Source organism: Eubalaena glacialis, chromosome 10 (genome assembly GCF_028564815.1).
Source record: "Eubalaena glacialis isolate mEubGla1 chromosome 10, mEubGla1.1.hap2.+ XY, whole genome shotgun sequence".
In the NCBI taxonomy this organism is placed as follows: domain Eukaryota; kingdom Metazoa; phylum Chordata; class Mammalia; order Artiodactyla; family Balaenidae; genus Eubalaena; species Eubalaena glacialis.
The window spans coordinates 96,792,388-96,809,063 of NC_083725.1; positions in this window are offsets into that span (position 1 = coordinate 96,792,388).

A 16,676-nucleotide genomic window follows, 5' to 3' on the forward strand; every position below is an offset into this window, starting at 1 on the left:
TCTTCCCTGCTAGAGTGAGTGGCCATTCTGTAGAAGCGGAATTGTAGGTTGTATCCCCCTCCCCTGTTTTCCTACCCAAAAACATGAATGAGCAGCACCAGACTGGACCCCAAGAATGTCTTTACAATGGGAATTTTCCTCCTTTGTCAGAAGATTGAAAACAACAAGAATGAAATCTAGATGCAGTTGAGATTGGGGCTGCCACATATGATTATTTTGGTTGGGCACTGCACATGTGCTCCTCATCTAAGAGGGCACCATTCACATCACAGACACCTTTATTATTCTGAAAATGTTTGTACGTTTGTTATGATTGTTTGTCGCAAAGATGGGTGCTTTGTATATTTCTTACAACCTCCCGGCAGATGGCAGTAGAGTGTCTTGTTTTAAGAGGTTTAATATATTTTGTCTGCTTCCATGCACAAAGGAAAAAATGAATCAATAATCAAAACCAACAACAGCTCTAATGTCATCTAAAATATTTCTGCTTCTAAACAAGAAACTGCTTTTCTAATTGATATACTGATAGGTGAGTATTTCAAAAATTAAAAATAAATAATCCCCATTGTTAGTGTACCAGCTAACTTAATGTTTCATGTTGCATCACATCACCTCCTGTTTATTTGCTGTTTTCAAAAGGTATTGCTGAGTTCCCAACATAAATCTACAAGGACTTTCATTATTCTATGCATCATCATCAAACTAAATACATATGCTCAAATAATCCATAAAATAAATTATATGCACATAAATTAGAAATCACTATTTAATGATCTGGAAATTACATAATAGCAATCACTTGTTGTTATGGATATTCTGTTAGTAAGACTATTAACACGACAATATTTAGCAGCTTGTCGATTATGTATTTTGTATGTTACATACATATAAGTTCTAAAATAAAATACTAATTATTGATTTGGCTCAGATACTATGAAAGAGATTTTAAAATTGATTTCAGAATCAGAAAACAGAGAAGAAAATGAAAAAGAATAATTTAGATCATTAAATACATTTTGGAGAAGATGGAATGGGGGCAGACTGCTGGATTAGGATGTGGAAGAGAAAAAGAAAACATTAAACTGGAGATTGATCTATCTATCTATCTATCTACCTACCTATCTATCTATCTATCATCTATCTATCAATCTAATATACATATAAGTATATGTATATTTTGTCTATCCAGGTACCTGGCTATGTAATTTGAATATTTAACGATTTGAATATTAACAAGATTCTAGCTGAAATTTGTCTATCTTATGTAAGAAATTATGTAACTTTTTATTAAATTTATTTTCATTAAATTTTCATCAAAGTTTATCAAACTTAACTACCATCAGTACAGGTGGGAAGTTTTCAGAAATTATTTATTCATAAATTCTTATTAATGATCAAAGCCCCTACATTATTCTACCTCAATGATTTCTGTGTTTTATCTATATTGTAAATTCTTCAGGGATGGAGGAAAAATATCAACTGAAATGAAAACATGAGGAAGAATTGGCAGTATACATCACACATTACTAATATACAGAAGGTAAAATGCACTTCACCAATAGTGTTAAGAATTCAAAGTTGAAGTATGATTTGAAAGCTATGTATTGAGAGAGAGGCAGACAAACAACAATACTATGAAAATGAGAAACAACAGTGGGAACACATACTATGCATGATTCAACTTTTGGAAAGGGCACATCCAGGGAGAAGATTATCCAGGCAACTGTGAGTACAATGATGAGAATTGCCTTCCTTTGGCAGAAACTATACAAAATTCTAAAACATAATGGCACATTGATTAACAAATAATGTTACACATTTTTAAAGTCATAAAATATAAAGCCAAATAATTAAAATTATAGTAGATGCAATGAATGAATTATTTTTGAAAAAGGTAAGAAATACAAATATTATTGGATCATTTTAGATATAACCCCTGGTATAAACCATGTAGAACAGATAATGTTATTAGATTTGTGGATTTTCAACAAGTAAACATTTCATATGTGAATGTTTGGACAAACGGGGTTGCCCAGTAATTGACAAGACAAAAGAAAGCATATGTCTATTTTCAGAAGGCTACTTACAAAAACTGAATCTAAAGAAAAATTGGATTCAGCAATGCCACAAGTATGCGTACAGAATGTAATGGATTGTTACAGAAGATCCTCAAAAATTCTAGGGCATTTTATACTTTTTGTTTTGCATCTTCTTTACATTTGGTATTGAATCATGTGGCAAAAATCTATTTTGACAGCACTGGATTTTTTATATCATCCAAGAAATTATATAACTACTCTTTTTGCTTCAACCAAATGTTGAAGTATATTGAAAACGCGTTTATGGGACATAAAATTTTAAATCATTGTTGAATATGAGATGGGGAAATTGAGTAGATGCCATCTTGCTACTAAAACTTAATTAGAGGGAGTATGCAGTGCATATTGATGTTACAGATAAAAGCACAGATTCTCAAATACAAGTCAAAGTATACTTTTGAAAATATTCTCTTTAAAATGCGTTGCTCAGTACTAATTTGAAGTGAAGGTAAAATTAATGTTGTAAGCAAAATTAGATGGGAGCCAAAAGTCAACATCTATTATTCCCTCCAATGCAGATAATGGGCTAAGAAAATCTTTCAAGAAAAATGAATTGATGATAGTTACAAAAAGATATTATTGCTGCTCAACAAATTGCAACTTCTTGACATTGACTCCAACTTCTTCAATGTAAAAACACCAGACAGGGGGAGGAAAATTCATTTCAAATGTTATTTCCACAATCAATCCACCTCTGATCCAAAATTGATTTCTATTTTTTTCTATAATGGTAACAATAATATTGATATTATCTTTAAAAGAAAGTTTTATATTGCTGAAAGAATATGATGGCCTTTACAGCGTCCTAGATCAGTACTTCTTAGATTTTCCTGTGCATACAGAGTGCCTGGGGATCATATGAAAATGCAAATTCTGATTCAGTAATTCTGTAATGGGACCTGAGATTCTACATTTATAACAAGCTCCTGGTGATGCCCTAATGCTGGGTACTTGTAGTAGCCGAGTTCTGGATATCTCATGTGATTTGAAGAATTACTATCAATACCAAGTACCCAAGCTGGGTAAAAATGTATGACTGAAATTGACTGATGAGCATATTAAAGAATTTTATGCATCATTCATCAATGTATAAAGAGCTCAAAATCTAAATTTGTCTTTTTATAATCTCATATTCTCCCACCAAAATATTGTAATGTTTTTGTGACAATAATTTACCAGATCCATTTCCAAATAACTTCGAAACTTTCAAGGTAAAACTAATTTTGCTAATATCAATATCAGTGAAGAATGTGGCATCTCAAAATTAAATATGTTAAAACCAAAGTAAAGTCCACAGTGTCATAAGAAAGACTGCCAATCTGGTGATCATTTCTATAAAATATGAACTATATAAAAAAGTAAGCATTAAAACCAGCAGAAAGAATTATCTCTGCCAAGGCAAGATGTCTATGAATTTTACAACAAATCATTAGATCCAAGTGACTTAAATTTCTAATATTATCATTAACGATTTGAATTTTCTATCATTTTATGATGAATCATTTACCTGTGCAACTCATATAAAATGACTGTTTTTCTTTAGTAATTGTTGTTATTGAGAAATAATTAACTTTGTTAATTTAAGGAAGGGGTAGCTTTTTCAAATTTGTATAAAATGCCAAATGGTCTGGTGGTAGCCCTGGTTTGGGTAGTGTACTTAATAAGGAATAAAACGACCTATGAAACCCATTTGCCTCGTCTCAGGGTTTTGGTATCCTGAAATTCCTGTCTCATGTGATCAGAAGAATCATAGTATAATCTGTCCCCAAATAGATTGTTACAAGGATATTCACGGTACTAAGGAGAACAGGATATTTGGCCATGGGTCTGTCTGACAGATACCCAGAAATACCAACCACCAAGACCTCATGGGAGAAATAGGAATCGTGGTCCTGCATGGCATAGAATCCTGGAATCAGAAGCTAGTCCAGGGTCTAAGGCAGCTCTAGCTATCAAGTTCCTTTATTCTGTCCTCAGCCATCCACACTGCAGCCATTCAAGGGTGACTCATTCTTTCCCTCCCTCTTTCCTCTTTCCCTTCTTCTGCCTTTGCTACTTTCTCTGTGTGGGTCAATTCAAGAGAAAGAATCCGATTGGACTAATATGGTCACTTTTGGTCCTGCTGGACAAAACCCCTTAACTAGAACCCCCTTGCTAAGGGGGTGCTAAGAGGACACCCCTGGGGCAGCTCTTCTAAGCAGGGGCCGGTGGGAAGGAACCCCTTGCTTTCAGAATGGGGGTGTGTGGGCTGACTGTGTAGTGAACTTTTTGAAAACAGTCCTTTTGTTTAAAAAACACCCTTGATGGAAATTTTCTTTATAAAGAGGATCTATTTTCCTGAATATAAGAGAAATACCTGTTTATTTTAGAAAATATAGAAAACAATAAAGAAGAAAAAGTAAAATAATCACTGTTAATTTTGATGTGTTTTCTTCTAGTTATATATATATATATATGTAAATATACCTACATGCATGTATAAAACTTCTATAAGATATGGGATTACACACTTTTTTTTTCATTTATGTTGTGAGATTTTTCCTAGGTCATTAAAAAGAAATCTTCCAAAATACCCTTGCTTATGGTTCCCTCATGCTCCAGGAGACGGGCCATTATCAGCTGCTTCACTATTGCAGGACAGATGTTAATTTTAACTGGACTTCACCTGTATGAAAATATCAGAGGGATGGCTGTGGGGACGATTCAGTGTGTTGTGCTTTGGGGCTTTCACCCCTAGGCCAGACTGAGACAAAATAGCTGGCTTCTGTCTCCAGGTCAGCTCTGGCAGCCTGGACTCCATCTGCACCCACGGAAGCTCAAAGAGCTGCAGGACCTGGCCTGGGGATTTTCTGCACATATTTATGGGAAGGAGTTGGTGGTAAAGGGTTACAGGATTAGAGAGCTAAGCTGAAGGGCAGCACGTGGAGGCAGTCCTGCGTGCTGAATTTACAACAGGAGCCTGGGAGTCGTATAAATGAGTAATGCTTCATGATGCTCTTCTCCAAGCGAGCTGCAAAAATTGGCAAGGGCCCTTCAGTGTGTTGTCGATGTGTCTGGAATTCAAATAATTTGATTCTGAGATACCATGACAATGGGAAGCAAGGCATTACCTTGAGAGAATGATGGCAGAGACAGCTGCTGCAACCAATATTCATGGAAGATGTGGCACTAACAACTGTTCTCCATCCACTGTCCTTCCGAAATCGAAATCTCTATCCTGCCTCCTTGCTATTGCCCTTACTCAAGGGCATTCAATTAAAAAGTAATGTCGCTGGTAATTCTTTTTATTTTTTTCCCTAGTCCAGGCAGTGAAGAATGGGGAAAGTGAAATAAATACCTTGACTGAAACTGATATGTCTCCTTAAAAAAATGATGCTGACATTAGACATAGCTCAGAAGAGCACATTTGAATATCAGGTGGCATTGCAATGCGTAGCATCACTTGCTTCTTCTTTTAAATTTGTCTTTATTGGCTGAGCACGTTAATATTTTCCCAAGGTGTAATAGCTGGGAGGATTCCGTCAGTAATAACAGGAGATCTGGTGAGCTGGGTCCTGTTATCTTTTGAATCACAAAGCGTTTTGCTTGTGCTGGTTGTCGTTTCCATTAGGGGAGCTGATAAGCAGATTCAGACTTTATTTGTCCAAATATAGTGCTCATGCTACCTCTTGTTTGTACAGTGTTTAGCTTTTCTGAAGCACTTATTTTAAAAAGCCTTTTTATCCATGGCGTAGCATTCTGGAGAAGAACTGTGCATGGGGGCTATGAGCTATCGGTCACAGGTTTGCCACTGTGATTTTCTTTCTCTATAACTCCTTTTCTCCATCTAAAAAAGGAAAGTGTTGGTCTTTCCTCCACGTCCTCAATTCCCTGATTCTATTATTTCATTTGACAATTTATTACTAATAGTAGCATTGACCAAGTTCCCAGGTATCTTGACTCCACGTTTCCTACAAAAGTCATATTCCTTTAATATGAATATGAAAATTTAACATTTTGACACTTTTTATTAACCTACTAATTAGTTCTAAGAAAGTGAACATGTACATAATAATTGCAACCATTTACACAGCATTTACTCTGTGACCAGTACTGTTCGAATGCTTTATTTATTTTCACAACAACCCTGTGAAGTAGGTAGGTAGGAATTATTATTCCAATTTAACAGTTGTAAGAAATAATTTATAATATATCTTGTTTCTGTTACAGAAGTACTTCGGACAGACAGTCAAAAAGAGGTAATGAATGGATGAAAATTCATCGACAACATGTCCTCAGATTCAGCCTTTCTCCTAGATTCATGAATTTAGGATCGAACCTTAAGACATGAAGCCAATGTTGAAGGAGCAAAGATAAATTCAGCAGTGATATCAGTTCACCTTCATGGAAACTGTCCAGGAACGTGGTCATGGGTCTGCACTGAGATGTTCTGATTGACTTATGGGTCTCTTGCTACAGAATTATTATTGCAACTAGCCAGCATTTAGATCCATTATTCCTTCCTAGTTAGCAAGCACTTCATTTGCAGCCATAGCTCCAGGAGCAGAGCCATTGGTGTGTTGGGGAACCCTGGGGTGCCTAGAAAGGTTTACAGTTGGGTCTATATTATCAGCATATTCGGAAATCCTGTTGGGCAACAAGCAGCCTCCTCCCATTACTGCAGCATTCTGCTCTATATGTGCCAGGATATGGGAATATTAGGAAGCGTTAGAAGAGAATTTATTCTCTTTTTTACTTGCTCTTACTGGAAATGAGAATTCCACCAAAATGTGCATTTCAATTCAAAGTCAGGAATTCCTTGTGGAACAAGAAAAGAGGATATCATGTGTAAGCCAGAATAGCCATAGAAAATAATCCAGACTTATGCTTATTCCAAGAAAATGAAATCATATTTCATTAGTGCCTCCACCTCTCTCTCTCTCCTGAGCAAGGTAAACTATACTTCTTTTTTTTTTTTTTTTTTTTAAATTTTGTTTATACCTTTACTTGCACGTTTCTCTCTGCATTTTGAACTAGGGGCTTCACATTTTTTTTTTTTTAATTTGTTTATTTATGGCTGTGTTGGGTCTTCGTTTCTGTGCGAGGGCTTTCTCCAGTTGCGGCAAGCGGGGGCCACTCTTCATCGCGGTGCGCGGGCCTCTCAATATCGTGGCCTCTCTTGTTGCGGAGCACAGGCTCCAGACGCGCAGGCTCAGTAATTGTGGCTCACGGGCCCAGTTGCTCCGCGGCATGTGGGATCTTCCCAGACCAGGGCTCGAACCCGTGTGCCCTGCATTGCAGGCAGATTCTCAACCACTGCGCCACCAGGGAAGCCCAAACTATACTTCTTGTATCCAAAAATATTTTTAAAGACTGGAAGTTACTGGAGAGGTCAACTTCCCTCTGGCATTTATTGCCACCATCTTGAATTACCATTAGAGCACGATGGCCCAGAAATGGTACCAGGGGAGTCCACCCATTTGGGCCTCCTTCCTTCACACTAGGGAATCAGGCTCTCAGCCTTGCAAGTCTAGACAGAGGATCTAATCAGCCTCCCAGAGGGTGATGGGAGATAGGAAAGCAACTCACATGAGATTCAACTATAACCAAGAATGCAGTTATAACATTCTGAAATAAAATTATCTAGGGAAGTGGACATTCTTTGGGCCAACTCTCCCTGGAGGAAAACTCCTAAGGAAGCCAAATCATAACAGAAGTTTGTTGTGAAGGCTGTTGAATGAGTCAGACAAAGACAAGAGGCTTAGAAAGTGTCCCTGAGCTGGCGATTGAATTTTGTGTCAGGTGCTGTGCAAAGTACTTTACATATATTATATAATTTGGTCCTCATAACAATCCATAATATTCTGTTATTACCCCCACATTACACTTGAGGAAACCAAGACCCAGAGAAGTTAATTACATTATCCAATGTCACACAGATATTGTGTTTGGTCAAAGGATGCAGAAGACTGTTCATATATTTCTAGCCCTGTCTAGTGAGAGACCATGTCTAGTTTTTAAAATAAGCTTTGTTGAGGCATAATTTACATATGATCAAATCCACCAATTTTAAGTGTTCAATGAGTTTAAACAAAAGTACAGTCACGTAACCATGACTACGGTCATGATACAGAACACGTATATCATCCCAAAATGTTCTTTCATGCCCCTCTGAAATCCATACTCCCTACCCCCAATCTCAGTTCCTGGCAACCATTGATTTGTTTTACATCACTGATTTTCCCTTTTCTAGAACTTAATGTAAATGGAATTGTATAATACATAGCCTTTTGTGTCTGGCTTCTCCCAGTGCAATGATTCTGAGATCCATTCACATTGCCTGTATCAGTAGGTTTTAATTTTTCCTGTTTATTGCTGAGTATTCTTCCATTTGTACATCTCCTTTAGCGAAGTGTCTATTCAAATCTTTTGCCCACTTTAGTTGACTTGTCTTCCAATATTGAGTTATAAGAGTTCATTATACATTCAGGATACAAGTCCTTTATTAGATACATGTTTTGTAAGTATTTTCTCCCTGTCTGTATCTTGCTTTTTCATTTTCTTAATGGTATCTTTGGAAGAGTAAGAACTTTAAATTTTGATAAAGTCCATTTTATCAATTTTTTCTTCTAGGATTTATGCTGTTTATATTGCATTAAGGAATCATTGCCTACCCAAAAGTTGCAAGATTTTCTCTTAAGTTTTCTTATGGAAATTTTATAGTTTTATGGGTTACATATAGGTCTATAATTCATTTCATTTTGAGTTAATTTTTTGTATGGCATGAAGGATTGAGATTTACCCTTTTTTCCAGTATAGATTTTCAATTATTTCAACACCATTTGAATTACTCTATTGAATTGCCTTGGCATCTTGTCAAAAATCAATTGACCATATATGTGTGAGTCTATTTCTGGACTATCTGCTTTGTTCCATTGTCTAGTCTTACACTAATATCACTCTATCTTGATCAGGTAGTAGGTGAGTCCTCCAACTTTGTTCTTTTTCAAAATTGTTTTGCTATTTATATCCTTTGCACTTTATGCAAATTTTAGAATTAGTTTATCAATATCTACCCCCTAAAAAGTTTCCTGGGATCATGATTGGGATTATGCTGAATCTACAGAACAATTTGGGGAGAATTGACATCTTAACAATATTAACTCTTCAGATCCATGAACATGGTATTGCTCTTCATTTATCTAGGTCTTATTTAATCATTCTCAGCAATGTTTGGCAGTTTTTAGTGTATAGGTTTGGGACATTTTGTTAGATCGATCCGCAAGTATCTAATATTCTTATGCTATTTTAAATGGTATTTAATTTTCTTTCAAATTCTGATTTTTCATTGCTAGTATATGTAAATGCAACTGATTTTTGTCTGTGACCTTGCTAAACTCTTTAGTTCTAAGTTGTTTTTTTTGGGAGACTCCTTCAAATTTTCTAGACAAGCATTCTGTTTATGAAAAGGCAATTTTACTTCTTCTTTTCCAGTCCATATGCTTTCTATTTCTTTTTTCTTGCCTTACTACACGGGTTAGAATCTTTACTACAATGTTGAAGAGAAGTTATGAGAGTAGGCATCCTTGAATTTTTCCCAAACGGAAATTGAAAGTATTCAGTCTTTCACATTATGTATAATTTTTTTTTTATGTATAATTTTAATTGTGGGTTTTTCTTTATTGTATCTATATAAATACACACAACACATCCTGTTGGTTCTGTTTCTCTGTAGAACACTGACTAATATGTTGTGACTCTGGCGTGTGAAAATTCATGTGTGTGATTTAATCAATTCTGGGATATTATCAGCCATTATCTCTTCAAATATTTCCTCTTCTCAGGTCTCTCTATTCTTTCGTTTTGGAACTCCTAGTAGGTATAAGTTGAAACTTCTCGTTCTAACCTCCATTTTTCTTAATCTCACCCTGGGTGATTTTCTTAACTCTGTCTATAGGCTCACGAATTCTTTGTTCAGCGGTCTAAACTGTTTAACCCATTCATTGAGCTTTACATTTCAGTTCTTTTTCTTTCTAGAAGTTTTATCTGATACCTGTTCAAATCTACCTTTTTTTTAAAAAAAATAGACTTGTTCTTTTAATAGATTTCAATTCTTAATGTATTTAATCATTTAAAAATATATTTATTTTATATTATCCTTTAAACAGTTTTTCTATGAACTGAAGTTCTTGGGGGTCTCTGTGTGTTGTATTTTCTGATACTTGTTCATGGAAGGAGTGTATACTTTGCATTTTACTTACTTATTTACTTAAAGCTCTTCTTGAGTGAGGCTTTAGTTTTCCGTGGAAATTCTGCATGGTCTAAGTTGCAAGTATGTTCCTTCAGAGAAAGTTGATGTTTTCTTCTTCCCAGTGACACAAGAGGAATCACTGACCCAGTGTAGATTTTCATTATAATTTTCTGGGCTGTGCATTTATTATAAATTCAGAATCTGTGAGCAGCAGGCCTGAGGTTTTGGGTACCCAGAGGAAACTTTTGTTTGCTCTCATCCAGTATATCCAGGCAGAGATTACAAACTTCCTTGACATCTCTCTGAGACTGTGGATAGATTTTTTTTTTTCCGGTCTACCCTTTCACTGTGGATGTGGCCCTTTGCCATCTCTGCTTTTATGTAGGTTTTTGCTTCCAATCTCCCACTTCACAACAATTCTCATCTCTTAATCCCTGCATGGAGCCAGATTGCAGTGGCCAGTAACTCCCCCAGTGCATCTCAGGATCAGCTTTACGCAATTCTTCCCACCTCTATTTATTTCTGGACCTAATATATTCTATGTTTGCTTTTCCTGCAGCTCAATTTTGTGTTTAAATATCTTTGGATTGGTTTTATTCAGCATTTATAGGTGTGGTAGGTTACCCTAGGCTACCATCTTGCCCAAACTAAACGTTCTCCAGTTTAGATTCTACTACATCTTTGTGTACAGCGGGGTCTGATGCATCTTACCTTCCCTTTGTTCCGGGTGTATGCTGGGTATACTCATCATTGGGCACCTTGGTTTTGTTTTAAGCCGTGACAGGCAGTATCAGAAGATTCACATTCTAGTGGTTACCAGAGGGAGAAGGGGTGGAGAGGAGGGCAAAATGGGTAAAGGGGGTCAACTGTATGGTGACGGTTGGAAACTAAATTTTTGGTGGTGAGCACACTCTAGTGTATACAGAAGTACACATGAAACATATAATGTTTTAAACCAGTTACCTCAATTTAAAAAAGAAGATTCACATTCTTTTCTAACAATACCAATCACCCAGAACCTAAGATCAACTATCTTTTTTTTCTTCAAGCACCGGGTAAGGAAGGAAATATTTGTCTATATTCAAATGAAAAAAAATTTTTTTCTTTTATAAATTTATTTATTTTATTTATTTTTATTTTTGGCTGTGTTGGGTCTTTGTTGCTGTGCACAGTCTTTCTCTAGTTGTGGCACGCAGGCTTCTCATTGCGGTGGCTTCTCTTGTTGTGGAGCACAGGCTCTAGGCGCACAGGCTTCAGTAGTTGCAGCACGCAGGCTCAGTAGTTGTGGCTCGTGGGCTCTAGAGCACAGGCTCAGTAATTGTGGCACACGGGCTTAGTTGCTCCGCAGCATGTGGGATCTTCCCGGACCAGGGCTCGAACCCGTGACCCCTGCATTGGCAGGAGGATTCTTAACCACTGTGCCACCAGGGAAGCCCGAAAAATTTTCTTTTCTTAGTAGCTCATTTCCTCTGGTCACACAAAGCAAGTAAAACCTTAGAGAACATGGCAAATTGTGTTGCAACAAACACCATGAAGACAATGTTTCGTCAGCAAAAACTGACACCCAAGGTGTTTAAGAAGTCCCTATTAATAATAATAACAAGAAAACAACCATTTTTTTAGTTTCACTAAGTAATTTCAGCTACCTCTGAAATACATCTTGAACCTGTCGCCTTTTCTCCATCCTCACTGCAAACACCCTCGTCCAAGCCACCATTATTTCTCACTTGGATTATGAAATATCCCCCATCTGGTCTCTCAATAAAAAGCACATTTAATAACAATGGTAATAATAAAAATGCTGCTGAGAATCAGAGTTTTATTGCTGGAAAAATTGTAGGAAAACTGTAGGAGAGAGTTTATTCTCTAAGTTTGGACTGTATAATTTCAAAAACCTTTTTCAACTCTGAGACTGTATTATTCTGATCAGTGATTTTCAAACTCTCCATGGAGTAGATCCAACTTTTTTTTTTTTTTTTTTTAATTTTCAAACCACCATAGACTGATACTTTGGTAAAATACAATAAAAAGTGAATGACTGGAAAAATTTAAAAATTAGATTCAATAGACATAAGATTATTCCTTCAAATTGCTTTAAAAGTTTCTAAATGTGTTTTAATTATGTCTTGCTGCATAATAAAATACCTCAGAACTCAGTGACTTAAAACAATTATTTATCTTACATAATTTCTGTGGGTCAGAAATTCAGAAGCAGCTTAATTGACTGATTCTGGCTTAGAGTCTCTCGTGAGGTTACATTCAAGGTGTGCCAGGGTTGCAGTCATCTGAAAACCTGACTGGGGCTTGAGGATCTGCTTTCAAGATGGTTTCTTCATAGGATAGGCAAGGGCTGGCTGATGGCAAGAGGCCTCAGTTCCTTTTACTGCATGGACCTCCCCATAGAGCTGATGGAACACCTTTAAGGCATGGTAGCTGGTTTTCCCCAGAGCAAGTCATCCAAGAGACAGCTCGGTGGAAGCCACAGAGTCCTTTATGACCTAACATCAGACATCACACTCTATCATCTCTGCAACATCCTGTTGGTTAGACAGGTTAGCCCTATTTGATGTGGGCGGAGACCGCATAAGCATGAAGCCAGGAGGCAAGAATCTCTGGAGGCATCTTGGAGACCAGCTACTACAAATGCTTATTCCCAATTCCCACACTTCCCTGTCTGTAAACCAAAATTTGAGTAGCAAATTCCTAGAGATAATCTATAATACGTTCTTCATTTTGCAGGTGAGGAAACTGAGGTCTGCCTGAAGACATAACCCTAATTAGAGGCAAAATCACATTTCCAATTTCCATTTCAGGGTTCTTTCTATCACATTAGATTGCCTTTATATCTATTTTACCTACTATTTATCTAAGGGGTGGGGTGGGGGGCATTTGCCTTGAGCTGCTCATTAAGTAATGAGAATGAATCGGGTCGGGTGGAAAGGCCGTGACACACAGAAGCTGCAGCTGTGGGTTTTCTTAGGATCACCACAAAGCCATCTTCAAGGTGGCCATCAAGTAGGATAATTCCATGAGCCCAGTTCAAAAGCTTCACAATGTTACAATGGAAATTGACTTGATTTAGCTTCAAAGATTCTATTAACTCAGAGAAATGATGGTTTTCTGGGAGAATTAACACACAGCCACTGGTAGAGGACGAAAGTCACTTTAGTGCTTTGAAACTTCTTTCAACTCAATTCTTAGATCTACGTACAAAACATTATAGCTTAGATTCCTGGTCCTAAACTACACACATTTCAGAGCCAGATGATTACATCTTGATCCTAATTTCAAAGGAAATGAAGAATTTGTATCAAGCTCATTTTATAAGGTTGAGAAATAACCTGCTTCAGAAACTGGCACTAAGTGAATCCTCCTAAACACATCATTTACATTACATGTGTGTGTTTGCAAGGAACTGCTGGCTTGAGACACATGAACTTTACTTCTAAGGCTAGAAGTACATTAAAATTGTGATAAACGAATAGTAGAGTATCACTGACTTCCAAAGTATATTTTCCCTCTCTTTATCATCTCTCCTATTCTTCTCCTAATTAAATCAAAAGCTCCCAAAAAGAAAAGGTCAAGATTTCTAAAGTTTTTAAAAACTTTTTATTTGTAAACGTGTCAAACTGATAGAAAAGATGCATGAATAAAAATAGTGTACCTGTGTATCCCATACCTAGATTCACCTGTTAACATTTTTACCCATTTGCTTTGCCATTTATTCCTCCCACCCTGCCCTCTCTCTGTCTCTGTCTCTCTCTTTCTACACACACACAGCAGACACACATACACACCACACGTAAATTTTTCTTAATTATTTGAGACTAAGTTCCGTATGTCATGACCATTTTGTCCTAAATATTTCAGTGTGTATTTCCTAAAAATAGGGATAGTGTCTTATGTAACCACAGTACAGTTGTCAACCTCAATAAATTTAGCATTTGTGCAAAAATTTGAACTAATCTACCCACTCATATTTCAATGTTATCAATTGCCCCAATGATATCCTCTATAGCACTTTCCCCCTCCAGTACTGGAGGGAAAGTAAAGGGCCAGGTATTGGACTTAGTTGTCAGGTCTCCTTAGCCTTCTTGAATCTGGAACATTCCCACAGCCTTTCTTTATTCTTTATGACACTGACATTTTTGAAAATAGAGTCCCATCTCCTCCCTTTTTAAAAATACAATGTTCATCGTTTTGAGCTTGCCTGGTAATTTGTCTCATACTCAGATTCAGGCTATGCATTCTCAGGAGGAATCCTAAAACAGTGATGGTATGTCCCTCACAGAGAATCACATCTGGAGGCACACATGGTCCATCCGCCCCTCACTGATCACCTGGTCAGGGTGCTGTCCAATGTCTCCACTGTGTAATTACGGGTTTCCCCCTTGCAACGAATAACAATATATGGAAAGGTACTTTAAGACCGTCCAAGTATCCTGCTCTTCCTTTGTTGAAATTTAGCAACTCTTGATGATTCTTCCTTGATTCTATCATTTCACTATGATAGTTGCAGAATGATGACTTGTCAACTCCCACACTCTCTTCACGTTTACCTGTTGGCATTCAAGATTCTGCTGTAAACAAGAGCCCTTTCTTCTCTCCATTTATTATTGGTATGAACTCACGAATTCTTATTTTCCCCCCAACACTTTATAACTCATTATTATCCTTAATTATTTTGGTAGTCAAATTGCTCCAGATTTGGCCAGCCCCTTCAAGCTGGTTTCTTTGTCCTTGTGACATGCCTACATCACTTTTTTAAAAGCAGTTCCTTATTTTCTAGCATAATAAGATGTTCTAGGCCCCTTGCGCCCTCCCTCCACCTCTCAGAGATTCTTGGGTTTGGATTTTGATTTGCCATTCAGTCTCAAAACTGTGGAAGACCTCATCTCCCCTGTTATTTACTCACTGGCGCAGCCCCCCTCCAGCAAAGCTCACCACCTCCACCACCACCACCATGAAAACTCTGGGCTCACTAGACTACCTGCTCCACAAGGTCAAGGTCTCTGAGTCTTTGCTCTTACCCATGTCACCTCCTTGCTGGTCCAGGGGCATTTGAAATGTCACTTCCGCTTTACTTCAGATAGCCGCCCAGGGGCCAATAGACTTGTTCCCTCATCTGTGTTTCCATAGCACTTTTGACATATCTTTATTATGGTGCTAATCTCGTATCATTGTACTTTGGTTACATTTCTGGCTAGACGGTACTCAAATATTTTCAAATAACCTGGGGAGAAAGGTACTCATTTTCCCTATTTTGCAGATGAGAAAACTGAGGTTCAGGGAGGTGAGCCTAAGAGAGGTAGCAGAGCACAGGGTGAGGCCTCAGTTACAGGCTACTTCTGCCCTTTATTAGCTGTAGGACCTTAGGCAGGTGACTAAGCCTGTCTGTGCTGCACTTTCCCCGGGAGTCAATGTGGATGATAATAAATAAAACTGCCACATGGCGCTGTTCTGTTGCTTAAAGGAGTTGTTATTTGTACAGCCCCTAGAAGAGTGCCTGGCACGTGGTAACTGCTGTGCAAATGTTTGTTAAATAATTAAGTCACATCATTGTCATTCAAATCCCAGTCTTATGATGATAAAGCTCCTAGCCACTGCTCTGTTGTAACTTTGTAGGATTCCAAGATTCCCTGAGAAACAGTGATTCTATTAGAGACAGCAATAAAAGGAAGCTGGTTCAGGTTATAAGACATTAATAAGGTAAGAGGAAGTGAAATGTTCCACCAAACTGCTGAAGTAAGTCATGGACCAGGGAAGGGCACAGGCGCCTGGTTCTCTGCCTCTGGGTCTTGGGCACACAGCCTGCATGCTCAGGCAAGGACCACCAGCGTAGATTCTGGGAGCTGGTCCCTCTCTTTATATGTCCTTCCTCTCAAGTCAGTTGTGGGTTAGACATTTGAGCCCCTGGGGTGACTTACCACAAAGACTCTGCCTATGCATTCACAATTCTGCAGAATGGTGCCATGGACAAATGGAAAACGTTAATTATCGCTTTGTTGAGGATAGCAAAGGTATTGGCGGAGTTCTTGAATCTTATGTGTGTCGTACTGTCATGGGGATTAAGAATAAAGTTTACATTTCAAAAGCAAGAACCATTTTTATTTTGACCTAATACTGCACATAGGATCATTCACATAACTAAAATCTATTATTATTATTATCATTAATGTCGATATGGTTAAAAATGGTGGATTGAATTGTGATTGATCTGGTAGATGACAACTGCTAGCTGAGTGACAAAATTATGTAAAGGTTTTCAGCTTAGGGACCAGGGGTAGACAGTGTTGGTCTACATGTGGAAAAGTTACTCAGTGATTAACCATTGTGTCAGATTAACT